Source organism: Haemorhous mexicanus, chromosome Z, assembly GCF_027477595.1.
Source record: "Haemorhous mexicanus isolate bHaeMex1 chromosome Z, bHaeMex1.pri, whole genome shotgun sequence".
Lineage (NCBI taxonomy): Eukaryota > Metazoa > Chordata > Aves > Passeriformes > Fringillidae > Haemorhous > Haemorhous mexicanus.
This window is the reverse complement of record NC_082381.1, coordinates 51,635,329-51,653,037: the sequence shown is the minus strand read 5'-3', so window position 1 is coordinate 51,653,037 and position 17,709 is coordinate 51,635,329. Positions and strand designations below refer to the sequence as shown.

General features: G+C 40.7%; 1 protein-coding gene across 11 annotated transcripts in view; it reads right to left on the bottom strand.

The window, feature by feature from the left end:
- The window catches only part of AGTPBP1 (ATP/GTP binding carboxypeptidase 1), a 71,515-nt gene extending 56,758 nt beyond the window's left edge, over positions 1-14,757 (bottom strand). For 8 of the 11 annotated variants that reach the window (XR_009490257.1, XM_059873124.1, XM_059873119.1 and 5 more), the window contains exons 1-2: positions 9,199-9,349; positions 405-535 (exon numbers count right to left, since the gene is read on the bottom strand). The gene's annotated coding sequence lies outside the window, so the exon portion shown is untranslated. Of the gene's footprint in view, positions 1-404; positions 536-8,839; positions 9,058-9,198; positions 9,350-9,488; positions 9,606-14,738 lie in introns of those variants that run through there. The other 3 variants (XM_059873123.1, XM_059873120.1, XM_059873122.1) reach the window with 3 other exon arrangements.
- Between the last annotated feature and the right edge of the window lie 2,952 nt (positions 14,758-17,709).

Here is a 17,709-nt window from a genome sequence, read left to right as displayed (position 1 = left end):
AGCACCAGTACTTCCATCTGAGATGTACTATGAATGACAGACAAATACTCCTGCTATGAAAAAAGAGCTCGCAGAGCTCAGTGGTTAATTTAAAGGTAGAAGACAGAAAAGGAGAAAATGGATGTTCAAAGATATGGGTCCCGTGAATGAGTAAGATAAAGCACTCTTTTTTGGGAAATGCAGGCAAGAAATTCAGCCAACTACAGAAAAACAGCTGCCCACCACTCCCTCCTCCTCGCCCTGCCCCCCCATCCCCTTCTCCCCAAAGAAACTTGTAAAACCTCTCAAAAATCCTAGTTGCTCAGCACATAAAAATAATCAGGTTTTTATCACTGGTAAATAACACTACACTGCTAAAAGCCTAAAGCAGATGTAGTATGAAACAGGCTTATTTCCAGACTTACTGAAAGCAGAATCTTTTCCCAACAGCCAGGAAGAAAATGCTTAACTTTTCACAAGAATTCCAGCTTGAGTTGAGTTAACAGGTGTCTTAGCTTTGCCCCAGCAGCCTTCAGGTGTACACTATCTTGAAATCCTTTAAACAAAATAAGAAGTTACAAGAGAAGAGCTGTGTCCACCCCATTACTGACAATTTCATGAATTACAAGGTCTGGATTATTCCAACCAGGTTGCAGGTCTTACTGCGTGGAAATCAGACCCTTGGAAATCAGAGCTGTTTTGCTTCCAGCAAAAGTAGGACCCGCTGTCGTGCAGATGATGAACAGTCTGCCAGTGCCAATAGTGTCTATATATTATTGTGTACTGAACTGCTGTACAAGTGGAGCCACCTACTGAGCTGAACCATCTTGAACTGAAAGGTCTTATTTTGTTTGTCTAAATTCACCACAAAGTATGTCAGTTATCATTAAAGTGCTTACTGATGCTCCAGGTCAAGGGGAGAAGTCAAGCAAAAAAGAAAAAGCACAAAACCAACCAACCAACCAAAAAAAAAAACAACTTAAAAAAAAAACCCCAAAAAACCCCCAACAAACCTAACAACAGCTGAGAAGAAGCAAGGAAAAAATGAAGAAAGAAATGCACACAGCAGCAATCCAGAGAGATGGGGTGGGACATCTATGCATACTAAAGAAAAAAAGAATTATCTTTAATATTTGACTAGGTAATGCAAAAAAACCCCCTTCCAAAATAATTTAAAACTTTTAATATTATCCTTATTTTGAATAAACACTTAGTAGAAAGCTAAAGGCAGATGGTGAATGAATTTACACATATCTTAAACAACTTGCCACTTGCATTTCAGTGGTAGCAGAGCAGATAAAAAATTAGCATTAGTTCTGCTTGTAAAGGACCAACAACAACTGAATGAAAGCACTTCAATTTGGAGGGAAGCAGAGGAGAGTAAGAAATGATGACTAAGTAGAACTCCAACCCAATAAATGCTGGATTCTCTGCAATCTCCCTTTGCCTTTCCCCCTTGCCTGTGAAATGTTATCTCTTTCACTCTCCTATCTAGACAGGGGAAACAGGCAGTCTTCACAAGATCAGAAAGTTGCACTGTAATAATTGCTTTAATAATGCAGTGCAATAACAGTGCAATAAATTAAATGGCCTGCATGAAGTTACATGTAATTTTCACATTTTCCTTTCTCCTCCGAAAAGCACATATTTGCCTCTGTCCTAGGTGAATTCTTTGTCGCTGAGTCACCTTCTCTGCTGATCCAGATTTTCAATACCCTGAAAATATGACACTCACTGACAAAGTTCATGCAAAAGCAAAGAGAACACTCCCTCCAGTATTTACCTTTCGTATGAAAGTTTTGCCAAAATCGAAATTTAAGAATAACATGGAATCCATGGAACTCCTAGATCCTGGATAAATACTCTAACCACAAAACGACCAAAGGGCAAGGACCATCACAAAGCAATTTTCTTTTGCTCAAAACAATGGCTAAAGAAATGAACTTGCACTGTTTCGTTCAGACCTCATGCTCAGATGTGTCTATTAGGCATTACTGGGAGTGCCTACAGAGGACTTTTACAAACTCCATCCTCCGGAATACTAAGTTTTATATATATATATATATATATATATATATATATATATGTATGTATGTATGTATGTATGTATATGTATGTATATGTATGTATATGTATGTATATGTATGTATATGTATGTATATGTATATATATATATGTATGTATGTATGTATATGTATGTATATATATGTACTAGAAGAACAGTAAGATGCTCAGCCACTCTAAGGCAGCAATAACTCTGGTCAGATGTCATAACAGGATTCAGAGGAGATTTTACTGACATAAGTCCTGGGGATCCCAATATAGCAAAAGGATGTGGACTTGCTTCAGCAAGTCCAGAAGGGGGCAATAAAAATGACTGGAGTGATGGTAAAATTCTCCTATACAAAGTAAGGCTGAAAGAGCTGGGACTCTTCACCCTGGAGACGAGAAGGCTCTGGGGAGACCTTAGAGCAGCCTTCCTGCAGCAAGAGAGAGCCTGCCAGGAAGCTGGATAGGTACTTTTTTCAAAGGCGTGCAGTGATATGTCAAGAGGCAATACAATGGCTTTAAACTGAAAGGAGGAAGGTTTAGGTTAGACACTAGGAAGAAAAAACACATAGTCACTATTACAACAATTTAGTGCTGAGCATTTCTGTTGTCATTTTAATAACATCATATTTGAAAGAAATTGTCATAAAATAAACACACAATAATGTCACATCTGAGGCTCAAAATTTTTATTTTAACCAATAGCAGCTCTACTTTCATGTTAGGTTTTTCTTTCTCATTGGCAGAAGTCCTACCTCTCAAAACCATGGAGAGTTTTCATGCTAAAATCCTGCTATTAAAACTTCTCTTACAGGAAACAAGGATAATCTCTCTGATGCTGAAGCTGAAGGACATTCTCAGTTTACATAAACAGAATTTACATATTCAATTGACCAAAATAACACAGAACATGCCTGCCCTGGAAAAATAAATGTGATTTTAATAAAATTTAAAGAATCTTTGCATTCTATTTACTTAATAACCTCTCACCCCTCAAGAGACCAGCAAGACCAAACTACCATATTCAAGAAAACCACCCAAATAATAATTAAAAAACCCCACCACAAAATCCCAAAAACAACAATAAAAACCCCCACAACCAGAAAACAGACTACTTCAAAGAGCCAGAGATGTCTGAAATTTTCCATGGCTAATACTAGGATCTTCCTGCAAAGTGCTTTGTAATTACATTCCAAAAACACAGTTCTCTCCAAGGGAAACCCAAAAAACCAACACCAAGTATGGATATACAAAGTTTATCAATGCTACTGAATCTGTTCTACTTGCACTATATTCTATTAAGTTTTTATTTTTCAAAAACATCTGTTCTTTAAAAATATTATATAGAAATGTATATTTTTGAGTCTGTTAAGCATGTATTAAAACATGGTATCTTATTATTATAAACCCAGGAGTTGCAAAAATCATATATCAAATTATACATTTCAAGAGAAAAACTAAAATTTAAGTTTTTTATGTCTGTCTACCACAATAGCTCTGCAAAACCTGTAAGACTGTTCATCTATACATTTCCATGCTTTTCTTTGTATCCAAAGCTTGGTGCAACCCAAAATATTTTCAAAGCCAAAGCTCAGACTTCACTTTTTTCCTATCACGGAGCTATTGATTTGAAAGGGAAAAAAAAGTAACAAGTCTGCAGCAACTAAGTCATTACTTTGATGTGTACTGACTCATCAGATAGTGCAAGTAAAAAATAGCTGAACAAAATCTTTGGTAAATGCTACAGTAGAAAAAAAAAGGCAAACTAGTACACAAAAAAGGGAAGGAGTACAAAATCTCAGGTGACACAATAGTGTCAAAATGCAACACATTAAAAATTAAACAGAAGAACTATAAGTATGAACTGAGAAAACACATAATTATTTAAAAGGTCACAAATGCTAGGCAGAAGAGCACCTATATTGAAACCCTGAATTTGGTTACATTCTGGGCTTCCAAAAGCATTTCTACCTCTCATAGAAGTACATATGAGTTCCCCCAGTTTGGTGCAGATTAAATCACAAGCAAATGCACTTTTCATATTATCTTACTTCATGTATCCCGAAGTCTCAGAGGCTGTTTATGGGTCAAAATATTCTTTTTCAAAGTACTTATAAGTCTGTTTAAACAGAACCATATAAAATGACTTCTGCATTCTTTGTGCTCTAGGCAATCTTAATTCCAAAATACCACTTGTGGTTTACATTTTTAAACATTGAAGTAAATTGTTTGCAAGAAGAGACTATTTACCTAAGTGAATTCACTTGTAGGAATACACTCTGTTAAAAATTTAGGATAACCAGCAACACATGGCAGCAAGAGTCATGGTCTCTGTAGCAACAGCAACCTACCCAAAAAGCTTGTAGAGAGCAGGTAAACACCATGATAACCAGCATTCTAAATATGGCAAAACTACACAAATAACACACCATACAGAAATGGGCTAGTATACCTAGCATTACACAAAATAATTATTCACCAGGACAGCAGAATACTCTTCCTTTGACAGCAGTAAGAAATGGCCACTGCTATTAACACAGTGTGCTGTTTCTCCCCTTCTCATCCTCTTGCATCATAAGGAAGACTGTGCATTTGCAAAAGTCCCAGCAATTGCACCTTAAGTAGCTCCTTCCTCTATTTAATCCTTCACTCTTTCATATCTAACATATTGTTTTCAAGTTCAGTGTCTCAAATGACAACTTACACAACTATCTTTTTGAAAAAATGGTTAGTTGTGGGTTGTTTTTTGGTTTTTTTTCCAAGAATGCAGATCTATTTTAATGTCATACAAACTAGCAAAGTTACTGCACATGAACCATTTCTTCAATAAAAATGTAATACTTAATGTTAGGTAAAAAATCTCACAAGCTCTTTGGAGATGGCAGAGTTATTTGTACAAACTGTTTTATATTCTAAAAGGTCAATTCACAGAACAACCCATACAAGCATTGGTTACCTACAAACCATACTAAAAATCTGGGGAAATCCTTCAAGCTTTACAATTAAGTTTCAAGTTGGCAAACACTACATTGTACACAATCCAGTAAAAAGAATCATATACATAAAGAATGATAACTAATGTAGTACTGAGAATCTGTTTCCTGAAGTTGACTATTCCTAGCCCAGTTCCTGAACCTTTAGAAGCACTGGAAAACAAAAACAGAGACGCCCCCTGCATCATGCCGAATCTTATGCTGTGTTTCATAGGAATTAAAGTCCTAGTCAATAGCCCAGAGAGAGCCAATTATCAGGACCAGCTGTTTTTTTAAATTGAATTATAAAATAGGATGGAATGGCACTGAGTACACACTGAACAGCTATCTCTTCCTAAGCCTTAATATGCAGCAGTACAAAAAGTTTTAGTGCCATCAAAGTATTATAATGTACCTAAAAGTACCTTAGAAGTGTTTCTTCCATGAGAAAAGGTTTGTTCAAGATAGTAGAAAAACTATTTCTTCCAGATATAATTTTAAGACTTTATGTGGAAATGGCAGAAAATAATCCCTTACCTAATGACTACCCAAGTCCTCTAAGCAGAAAAAAAAAAAAAAAAAAAAAGTTTTTGGTGGAAGAGAGCCTAATTTGTAAATCTAAAACAAAATGAAAAGGCTAACAACCTTTACTTGGTTGTTAAGAAAAAATACTTCTGAAAACCAGTTACTGCCTTTCCCTTATGCCATTTAATATAAATATTTATAGGAGGCAGCAAAAAAGTCAGGTGATTAGCTAACCCATTGCTGCATTATAGAAAAGTGCAGACTTTTTGACGTGACTACATAAACTGCAGCATATAATCAGACATTCAAAATGACATACATAAAACTTCACAGACGACTGAAGCACCGAAGTCCTGTACAGCAAGCTGCCAACTATGTCATGCAGCCATTAGCACCAGTCCACATGACTGCAAAAACAAAGTCTGACAGAAGTAGCCAAAAAAGCTAAGCAAGCAAGCAGGAAAAGCATTTGCTGGGAAAGGAGCAGAATAAAACACCAGTACTTTATTTCTTGCCTGGAAAGAAGCTCCTAGAAAGTTACTAGCATTGCAGGCATAGGGTTACTTCAAGACATGACAAACTTGCTGTCATCAGGGTCACATAGTATCACGTTCAAAGCTTACATGATTTAAGCTGACAGAAATACTGCAAAAGTCAGCTACTTCTTGCCCAGCCAGCATAACCCTTTTATCAGGTAGAAGGTGAATGGCACAGGGAGGGAGAAGGGAGCAATAAAAATAGCCAGAAGGAAAAGGACAACCACAGCAGAAACTAGGTATTTCCCTACACCAAGAACTGAACATGAACTGGAAACCTAGGAACTTTTGCCATCTCTTGGAAAAGCTTAATACAGTGATAAATTTCAGAAGTGTTTTCTAGCACCTAACCCAGTGATTGCTCCTTTGGGTCACTGCCTTGATGGTTAAGGTCAGTCTGTAAAAAAATCAACTCAAAGATCTAAACTTCCTAGTTCACTAACTTAACAAAGCAAACCCGCAATCCTGGTTTTAATCCATATTTAAAAAAAAAAAAAAAGGAAAGGAAAAAATCCATGGCTCCATGTTGCAGATTTATCTACTCAAACCCTTTTGATTTATCTACTCAAACCTACCTCAAACCCTTAAAACCTGATGTCCAGAAACACAATCATAACAACACATAATACTCCCAGCAACTGCTATCCCTTTCAAAATCTTGATTTGTACCATTTAGCTTATGAAGTACACTTGGAACAATTAAAACAGTATTACCTACTTCCAGTATGCAACCCCTGGGCATCCTGTTTCTCAGTAATTTTAAATTTTATAAAGGATGCAGTGGAAGTTTTTATGTGCCTTGTAATATACTAAATGTTTTAGGGTGACATTTTCAGGACTGCTGTCTCTTCAGCTATTGAAAAAGAAAGGAAGGATGTTTGGGTGATCCCTCCTCTCTGCTACTTCCAGTCTTTTTACGGTTACTGCATTTCCAAATGGAAACCATGCTGAATCATCCACGTATCCAGGACACACACTGGATAGTTCATAATCTTCTTGATGCTTAGCACAGGATACTGGACAGTTAAGCTGTAGATAGTGGCAGGGCCTGAAAACATACCCAGAGATACACTGCTGTTATAAATCTCTCCTAAGCACTCACACAAGCAGCTGCCTTGTTCAGCACTCTCACACTCACTCCAAGAAACCTGACTTCCCCTCTAAGTTCTTTAAGGAGTTTCAACACTTCAATTATGACAGTCATACTCCAGAGCCAGGGCAACTTGATTAGCACTCAGTGCTTTTGAACATTAGCAATTCGTACCACGGGAGCAATCTCCTAAGAGCAAGCAGCTCACAGATACTGGAATTCAAGGAGACGTTTCAAATAACATACTGAGAGCCAAAAAACAGGTGATCCCTAACTGTGTCTAGCAGAGTATCACCATGAATTTTAAAGACTGCAAAGTTTCTAATCATGTGACTCACTGCTGACAAGCTGTTGAGTGAAAAGTTGAATGTCTTTCCTAAACTAAAACCTACACGCAATGTGAAATAGCAAACTCCTTCTGTAAGCTAAAAGGGCTTCAGAGACCCCTTCACCTTTTTTCTCTTTACATGTAGCTTCTTACATGTAATTCCAGGGAAGTTGCTCCTAGCGGCAGTAAGATAACTATTACAAATCTTCTGCCAAGACAACTGAATACTTAATATTTTTCAAGCTCAAAACCTTAAATTTGGAAAATAATCTGTGAAGTTCTTCAACATGAAAACTAAAATATCAGCACTGCCACCTCCAACACCTGAAATGAAAATTAACCCTGAGATCAGGTATCGCTTCACACAAACATATATCAGGTGTCACTTCACACACCACGACTACTCCTTGGTTTAAGACAATTTCCACCCTTTTTGAAAAAAGAATAAAGACAGAATCCTTTTTTTAAATGAAACTTTTTTTTAATATAAAGGTATTTTGCTTAATTTATACTAGCATAAAAAAAAAATCACAGTAGTGAACTGAAACATCAGAAACTATGTGATAAAATGATCTTGACATTAAATAGGAAAGTCTTCAGGAAGGGAGATTATTTTGTCACTCCCCAGCCCAGGACATTAAAAGATATTCCAACACAGACTTGCACTCACAACACACAGCATGAGGTATGATTTCCAGAAAAACTCTAAGGTCATAAGTATAATTTCAATGAAAGATTAACCAAAAGGTGGGGCTGTCCCATCAACAACTTCCACTCACTCAGGGTTTCACAAAATACACACTGAAAGCTACCTGCAAAACAGAGAAGCCTTTTCACAAAATATAACCTATAAAGGTAATGCAGACATGTATTTCTTTAAAGAAACATCATTCATGGGAATACACTCATTGGAGAGCCAATTTCCTAATGCTGGGAAAACTAATACACAAAAATCAACATTCACACCACAAGGCTATACAGAAGTTTCACGGTGGTTTTATACCATACAGGTACAAAGGAATTCACTTTCTGTCTATACATACTATTGAAAGATTATTGCTCTAAGTAACCATAACAGTTCGCCCAGCTGAGGACTTCTAAACATCTCACACAAAGCTCGGTGCCTGAAAGCAGTTTACACTGATGAAAAACACCACCCCGCCCTGATGTGCAACCTATTTCTCGAACCTCTTCAGAGCATTTGAACCAGTACCTACAAAGAAACACTTACTGTGCTAGATCTCCACCACGAAAAGAAAAAAGAAAAAAAAAAAAAAAAAAGAAAAGAAAAGGCAGGAAAAGGAAAAAAAAAGAAGACGAAAGAAAAAGAAAAACCAAACCCATGTTAACAAACTCCTACCCACGGAGCGTTAAGACAAACAGACGTTGAGCAGGCCAAGTCGCACGGCACACAGGGCAAATGTTATCCCAACCGCCGTATTTTCCACCCAATGCCCATGCTGCGTTACTCCTCCGGCGGGGCAGCGGTGGCACAGCCGCAGCGTTCGGCGGCCGGCAGGGCCAGGGCTCACCGCAGCCTCGCTGGTGCAGGGCCGCCCGGCAGAGCGGGAGGCGCGCACGGGCCGGCTGTGCACCGCACGGAGCGCGGGGACAAGATCGTCCCGCGCCCGGCGCGGGGCTCCGTGCCACCGGCGGCTCCACCCCGTGCCACGGGCAGACCCGACCGCGGCCAGGCCCGGAAACCAGGACCGCTCCTACCGTAGGGCCTGAGACCATCTCCGCGGGCGAGAGCGCGCAGGGCGCGGCTCCCGCAGAGACCAGCCGTGCCCGAGCGGCCCCCCACGCATCCACCGGTGCCCGCAGGGACGCGCCCGGCAGCCCCGGAGAGCCGGGCACAGAGGAGCCTCGCCTCGCCCCGCCCCTCCCCGCCCCAGTCCCGATCCCGACACCGGTCCCGGCCGCGGCCCTGCCCCCGCTACGGCCCGCTCCGCCCTGCCCAAGGCGATGCCCGCTCGCCGGGCTTCACCTTCGCGTAGGCGGTCACTCACCCCGCGGAGCTCTCGCGGGGGCGGCGGCGGCGGCTCCGCGCTGCGCCCCGCCGTGCTCATGCGGCGGCGGCAGGAGCTGCCCGCACCGCAGCGCGTCACCGGCCCCGCCGCGCCCCGCCCGCGCGCAAGCGCCGCCGCCTCCGCGGGGAGCGCGATGCCCGGCCCGTCCGGAGCGCACGGGTGGAGCAGCACCGCACGAGGGGTCTGAATTTCCTGGCTGTCCGCCCCCCGCACCCCGGGGGACCACTCTCGCCGGAACAGTCCGTACTTCTGTCAGATACACAAGTATCTACTGGCAGGTGGGGGTAGCAAAGAGCACGAAAGCAGGCTTTTCTCGGTGGTTCGGAGACAGTACGACAAGATGCAATGGGAACAAACTGATGCACAGGAAGTTCCACCTGAACACGAGGAAAAACAACTTTGCTGTGCGGGTGACCAAGCACTGGCACAGATTGTCCAGAAAGGTTGTGGAGTCTCCCTCACTGGAGGTACTTAAGAACCCTCTGGCCATCATCCTGTGGCGTGCTCGAGAATGACGCTGCTCAAGCAGGGAGGTTGGACCAGATTGGTTGGACCACTGTCGTCCCTTCCAACCTGACTGATTCTGTGATTCTGCAATACCTTCGTGGGGCACTTCCCCCCAGCCCAACCTTTATACACAGTTTGTTGTGGCAGGTAAGTACGTGAACTCAAAGAATGCTACTGCCCAGGGCACTGAGGTACCACAGCAGCAAGTAAGAAAATTCATAGTGATTCATTAATCAAAGACTTTTTATGCCTCCTCACATGCCCCCCAGCCCTTTCCCCTGAGAATCTTTGCAAAAGAAAAGTAACACCTCATACGCTTCACAAAACATTTTATGGCAAATTAACCTCCATGTGCCTAGCACCTGGTTTTGAACCGTGCATTAGTATCGCTTGATGACCTCTAGAAGTTGGTAATTTAATCTTCCTGACACTTGTTAAACCGGAACAACTAGGTATTTCCTTTCTCATTAAGTTCCTCAAATGAAGAAACTACTAAGAATCTGTGGCCAAATCTTTATACTGAGTTTACAAATCTGACATGAGAAAAGCAACCCTTTTATTAAAGGCTGGTAAACTGAAATCAAGTTCAAATCCCACTTACACTTAAAGGCACAATCCTTACTAGAATGATGTAACGTTAATTTCCCAATAACATTGTGTATCCATGGAGTTACCCATTCTAATTCTTGTTCAGTAAAAAGCAGATTCTGGATCCTTTAAATTTACACTTTTATTCATCTTCCCTTTCAAAGTACAGTTACCTGGCTACAGCTCTTACAACTCCTGTCCTACACACATCATTCAATCTACTCACAAAGGCAAAAGTAAAGATAGCCATGACTTTTCTACTGTCTAGGAGGTAGCTGTGCATTTTATGTGACAGTCTGCAACTCTTCCATAGGGCTGATTTACCTGAAGGGTGGTTTATAGTTACTGTTTGTTAGTCCTTTAACTTGGGTTACAGTGTTAGAAGGGTGAATTCTGCTTATCACCCATGGTACACAGATGATCTGCACAGCATGCATACACATCCATACCTTATGTACACAGAACAAAGCTACTTCACTGGCAAGTCAGCAGAAACCAATGCAAGTGAGGAGCAGTGAACTAATTTTGTTGAGGTATGACAGATGGGAGATCCTGGTCCTCCTACCCCCTATTTGCGCAAAACTGCTTATATACATTTTAAGTCCTCATCCCACCTTATTAACAAAAATGGATAGTTAGATGTCCATTTATTCAGTTATTCACATGGTCTTTCTCCAGAAAATAATTCAACATTAATTATGCTTCCTAGAACTTGTAAACCCATGGGCTATAATCACAAAACATACGTGTATTGGGAAGGACCTTTCTCCCTCTCTTACAAGTTCTTCAAGGAATCTAGCATGAACGAAAAGAGCACGTTACCAGAACAGAGAACTTTGCCAGTGCATTGGCAACAGGTAGGAACAGTGTCACTTGTTCTCTGATACTGGTCAAACTGGGAAATGGGTAAGAGAATACGTAAAGCAGAATTCAGTACAGCTACAAGTTGTCTGTGAATTCTATTAATGGAATGATTTTAAATGCATAGTTCTGTCTAAAGCAAAGCAGAAGACATGGAAGTACTAAAATATGACTCAGGCAAAGACAAAAATAGTATCAGGCAGGCTCTGGCAAGTAAAGGACAAATAAAGGGGGTGTAGATAAAAATCTCTCAAATGTTTTGAAGTTGAAGTCAGAGTCGGTTTATTTAAGTTAGTTATGAAAATAATGTTTTAAAACAGCTCTGTATGTGTCCTGGCACATGACAAAAATAAATCAATTAAAAAGATGAGAATTTTCTACTGAAAAAAGAGGACCCAGCAGTAGCTCCATTAATTTAAGGCTGGCAAAAAGTGTGATCTCATTTAAGAAAAAATGAATTATAGTAATGGGCCTAATTAAAAACTCGTATCAGTTACAGAAATCTATTAACTTTTTTCACTCAATGTAAACAAAAAATGCAGAACATAATTGAATATAAGTGCTGCATTCATCTTGATTATTTCCCCCAAAAGACTCTTCTATGCAGAACTCCTATTATTACAAGCTAAACACTCATTTATGGAAGTTATAGGTCACTGAACAACTGAACCTAGAATTGGTTTTTTTTGGCTGGTAAACTGGTTCCAAGTTTAGGGTTTATTTCTAAGGAGAACAACTTTACCTTTAGAAAAGGCTCTGGTGTACAAATGGAGTAGCAAGCCATTGCTGGTCTTATTTACATAACAATTCTTACCAATTTGGATGCATTTTACTTATATGAGACAGCAGGAATATGCCCTAGCTTTATTTGTTTTCAAACAATACTGTGTGCAAAAGTGAATTGTTTATCCATTGATTTTTTTATAAAAAGTTAATATAATGACGTGGACATTGTCTACCTGAACTTCAGTAAAGCCTTTGATACTCTCTCTCCCACAGCTTATTCCTGTTGAAATTGGCTGCTCATGACTTAGACAGGTGCAGTTTGCTGGGTTAAAAACTGGATGGACGGCTGGGCTGAGGGTGTTGGTGAATGGAGTTATCTAGCTGACAGTCAGTCACCACTGCAGTTTTCTAGGGCTCACTACTGGGGCTGGCCCTGTTTAATGTCTTTATCAATTATTTGGAGTACCACCTCAATTTGCAGACGACACTAAGTTGGGTGAGAGTGTTGATCTGCTGGAGAGCAGGAAGGCTCTGCAGAGGGATCTGGACAGGCTGGATCGATGGGCTGAGGCTGGTGGTATGAGGTTCATTAAGGTCAGGTGCTGGGTCCTGCCCTTGAGTCTCAACAACCCTATTCACTGCTACAGGCTTGGGGCAGAAAGACTGGAAAGCTGCTCAGCTGAAAAAGAACTAGGGGTCAACACCGGACATTGAGGAGTGTGGAGTGTGTCCAGAGAAGGGCAATGAAGCTGATGAAGGGTCCGGAGCATAAGTCTTATGAGGAGCAGCTGAGGGAGCTGGAGGTGTTTAGCCTGGAGAAAAGGATGGTCAGGAGTGACCTTATCCCTCTCTTAAAACTACCTGAGAGTGTAGCAGGCAATTGCCTCTTCTCCCAGGCAATTAGCAACTGGAGAACTACACAGCCTCAAGATGGGCTAGGGCAGGTTCAGGCTGGACATGAGAAAAAATTTTGTCACTGAAAGAGTGGTTAAGCATTGAAACAAGCTAACCAGGGAGGTGGTGGTGTCACCATCCCCGGAAGTGTTCAATAAACAACTATACGTGCAATTTGGGGCTATGGTTTAATTGAGATGGTGGTGATTACCCAAAGGTTAGACGTACAGGTCTTTTCCAACTTTAATAACTTTATGATTTGTAGGAAATTCAGTCATAGGAATATACCTTTTAATAAGGCAATCCAGGGACTTAGAGAAGGTAACAAATATATACCAATCTACACACTGTGTGGAAAGGCAAGCACATCAGAAGTGTCATAAGCTAAATAAAGAAGTTTATAAGTTTACATAAATCATGTTGGGTTCATTTAGTACTGTTGGCAAGGCAATACAAGCAACAAACTGAGTCACAGATTACTGATGTTTATGCGGAGACAAAAGTTTTCAGACAAAGATGGGCTCCTCAGTCCTGCATTTTTACAGGCTACTAAAAAAGTATCTACTACTAAGTACGCTGTACAGCATGATTTCCAGGATCAGACCATACAATTAAAATAATCACAAAAAAATTAAAAATATAATGGTTAGTCCCTCTGGAAGCAGGAAAGGATTGTAAAGCATTAAAACACTGCCCAAGAAAGTGGTGGAGTCACTCCCTCTGGAAGTGTTCAAAAAAGTGTGTGGATATGGCACTTGAGGAGGTGATGTAATGGTGAACATGGTGGTGGTGTGGAGTTGATGGCTGGACTTGAGGTACTTTTCCAACCTTAAAAATTCTCTGATTCTATGATAAGAGCAAGGAGAATAAGAAAAAGCTCTTCAGAATAACTTAGTGGGTAGCAACATACAAGCATCTCTAGATTGTACCCTGTTCCCTGTAATTATCAACTAGATAATCATTGTTTCCTATTAAAACTTAACCTCTACTAGTTAAATCTGCCTTGCTATACGTGTATTACTGAACAGATTCAGTCAGTTCCAGATAATGAAGCTAACAACTCTCCATCACTCTTAAAAGCAATCACTCCTTCATTTGAAAACCAACGCTTGCCTACATGCACATTGCAGAATTTGTTTTTGACTCTTCATCTCTAATGTATCTTATCAGTTAGAACACTTTTTTTGAGATTATCTTTTGTGCTCTGTTATGCATGTATTTCAGAGCATAAAAAAGCATTTTAGTTCAACTTCACATCGGTGCTTCATTCAGCTACTTTAGCCTTTGTAATACTACAAAAGCAGTAATACATCAATATTCTTCACAGAGAATTCAAAATGTATAGTTTTGGTGGATACTTTCATCTAAGGTTCTGGGGACTGGGGGTGGGAAGGAGTAGTAGGAGTTTTCAGGGCATGAAGAGGACAAGTTTCTAAAGTGATGCACTGTTTCACAGGTTCATACCAAGTCAGCCACTTTTTTCCATATGCCTACTGACAATCACATTTAATTTATACATGCAGAATATTAACATAATTCCCTCTCCATGACCCAACCAAGACCAAAAGTGAATCTCATCTGTTTCAGTCTATCAAGAACCTCCATACTCACAGTGTAAAAAAAAAAATTAAATGTGTATAATTTTCAGCCTACCTCAAGGTCACCTTCTTTCTGTTTATGAAGGTATTTGCATACTTTGAGATCTCTCACTTTCCCTTTTCTCCGTGCGCCAATTACTTCCATTCAGAAGGACGTCTAAAGCAATGATAAGTTCCTGAAAAATCAGCAGTACTTTAGGCAAGGCAAAAGGTAAAGAATAATCTTCAGAAACAAGTATGAGATGCCTCCTTCTTGGGGCAAGTCTATGAAGATATCCTGCAGGAGATGACCATTTCCACAATGGACTAACAACACCTGTTGAGGGAGAGGACAGATCTCTGCTATTTAGAAAATGATAAACAATTGCAATTTTGTACAACAGGTCAATAAGTAATTCTATACACTTCAAATTCTTTGGTGCAAACAAAACAGACATCTCTTAAATCTGATATTAATTTCACACAGTACTTGAAAGACTGGAAATGCCTTTTTGCTTATGCCAGTCAAAATTTCTTTTACAAAATTTTTTTTAAAGCCAAATAGTAGAGGACAAGTTTGCTCACTTCTTAAGTATCCCTAAAAAATTCATAATGCTTTAGTATGAGTTTCTGCAATGTAAAAATAGACACCCTTTGTTACAAACTCATAAAAAATACATCAGTACTTTCAAAATTAATGTAACATCATTTCAAAAAGACAAAAATAGCAGTCAGTCAAATGACTGCACCTTAAACTGTCACATGGTTAGCTGAAGTTTTCTTAAACAAAGCAGCGTATTTAAGTCAAGTATATGATGACATGTTGTAACTGTATTACAGGAACAAAGGTACTCCATAATTAATACTGAAGCAAGTTCCTCATAATCCTTGATTTACTCCCACTTCACCAAGACAGAAGCACAAAACACACGTTGGACATAACCAGCAAATATTATATGAAGGTTGCTTTTTTCTTCTGTCTTGCTTAACGTTGTGGACTACTTTGTGGTGTAGTGCAGTAAGGAAGCAAGGGATATTTTGTAATAACTCGAAGGCATTTTAAATACTAGTGATATTGGTAAACTATCCCCACAAATAATAATTATGTGTGTAATCTAAAAAGAAATAAAACCTGGTTTTATTTCTCTGGATTTTCCCGTGTGCATATCACATTTACCAGAAATTAGATTACCCCTTCACAGCATTTTGTCAAGGCACTTCATTGTATCATTTCAGGTGGAAGTACTTTGATGTTCTCAAAGCAGAGCATCTCACCGGGGAAGTTGCTGCAGTGAACATGTATTACCTTTTTTAACTGCTATGGTCATTTCACACACACATAAGCAACCTGCTGTTCATTTTTGATGCTTGGTATTTTTGTCAAGGGAAGTGATAATTGCTCACATTCACTTAGGATGAATCCATAGCCATGATTACTTCACAAAAGTCAGCTTATAATTTCAGCCATAAGAGCTGCACAGAACCACAAACAGGTATTTGCAAATGGAATACTCTCTGACAAACTTCAAACCTTTTCAGAAAGTATTTTTGTTAAATATTGTGGTTTTAAAAAAAGATACTTTCATAGTGAAATTATTATTATAGGGACTACAGCCCTTCTGTCTTGAAACTAAAAATAGAATTCCCCTGAAAATCAACTACAGAAGAGAGTGGTGGTCAAGCTATCACTATCTTCTGTATTAAAGCCAGTTAGGTTTCACATACAGATGTTTTAACCAACATCAGGTTAAATAATAATGATCTGTTCTTTCTATCATAACACTGGGATCATTACAAGATGTCTGCTATATTGTTGTATATCCCCCCTGGAATTCCATATAAGTACCGTGCAGCTGTGAGCCATCAGACATTTCAACAGCCATTAAATAAAGATAACTTATTCTTTCAGATAAAGTAGGTTGCTGTCATTGGTTTAGCAGGAGCTCTCACTGAAATTTCTCTTCTTGCTTCCCACCAAGCACAAATGCTCTGTACTTTGCATGTTGAATAGAAAGGACAATAAAAAAAGTTAGTGCTTTTATTTTAATCTCTTTTTTCCCCAAAACTTTGGACATAAAATCTACTTATTATAGCCTCTACCAGGTCAGCAAAGCAATCAGCCGCTGCCTTTTACGTTGGTGATCTTGGCCTGAAACTGCAAGCATTCAGTCATACTAAAACCGTAACTCCCTAAGACATCATCTCACGTCACATGGCATCTCTCTCAGCAGAGATAATCAGCACACCTCCGTAGACCCTGTACAGAACACAGAGTTACGTACTCTCTAGCACATGACGTTCATTAAAACGGAGTGCGAAAGGAAGGGGAGAGAACGTCTGACAGGGACAAAAAAAACCTGTTTCGAGTCTGCTTTCAGTTCAGCCGCCGCCCGCTCAGCCCACGGCGCCAGCGCCGCACCTGCACCGCGCCCCGGGCGGGCAGCGGCAGCCCCGGCGTGCGGGCTCGGCTGGGAACACAGGGGCCGCGCCGGGACCCCGCTGGCAGCAACTCAGTCACAGAATGGGTCAGGCTACAAGACACGAGATCATTTGGTCCAGCCTGTCTGCTCAAGCAGAATCATCCAGGAGCAGGGGGCACAGGCTTGTGTCTATACAGTTCTTGAGTATCTCCCATGAGGGAGACTCCACAACCTCTCTGGGCAATCTGTTTCAATGCTCGGTCACCTGCACGGTAAAGAAGTTCTTCCTCGAGGAAGTTCTTCAGGTGGAACTTCCTGTGCATCAGTTTGTGCCCGTTGCCTTTTGTCCTAATGCTGGGCGCCACTGAGAAAAACCTGGCTCCGTCCTGTCGACACACGCCTTTTAGATATTTATACAGCGTTCACAACAGATCCGGAGACAGGCTCTGTTCCTGCTGTGCGGCAGGGCCCCGCCGCCCGAGTCACCCGTACCGCCCGCCAGGCCCGGCTCAGCGCTATCCCCACCCACACTCGGGAGCCTCATGGCGCCCGAGCCTGCGCCGCGCTGGGCGGAGCCGCCGCAGCCCCGCCCACCCCGCCCCACGTTCCTCGCGGGCGCAGCGGGTG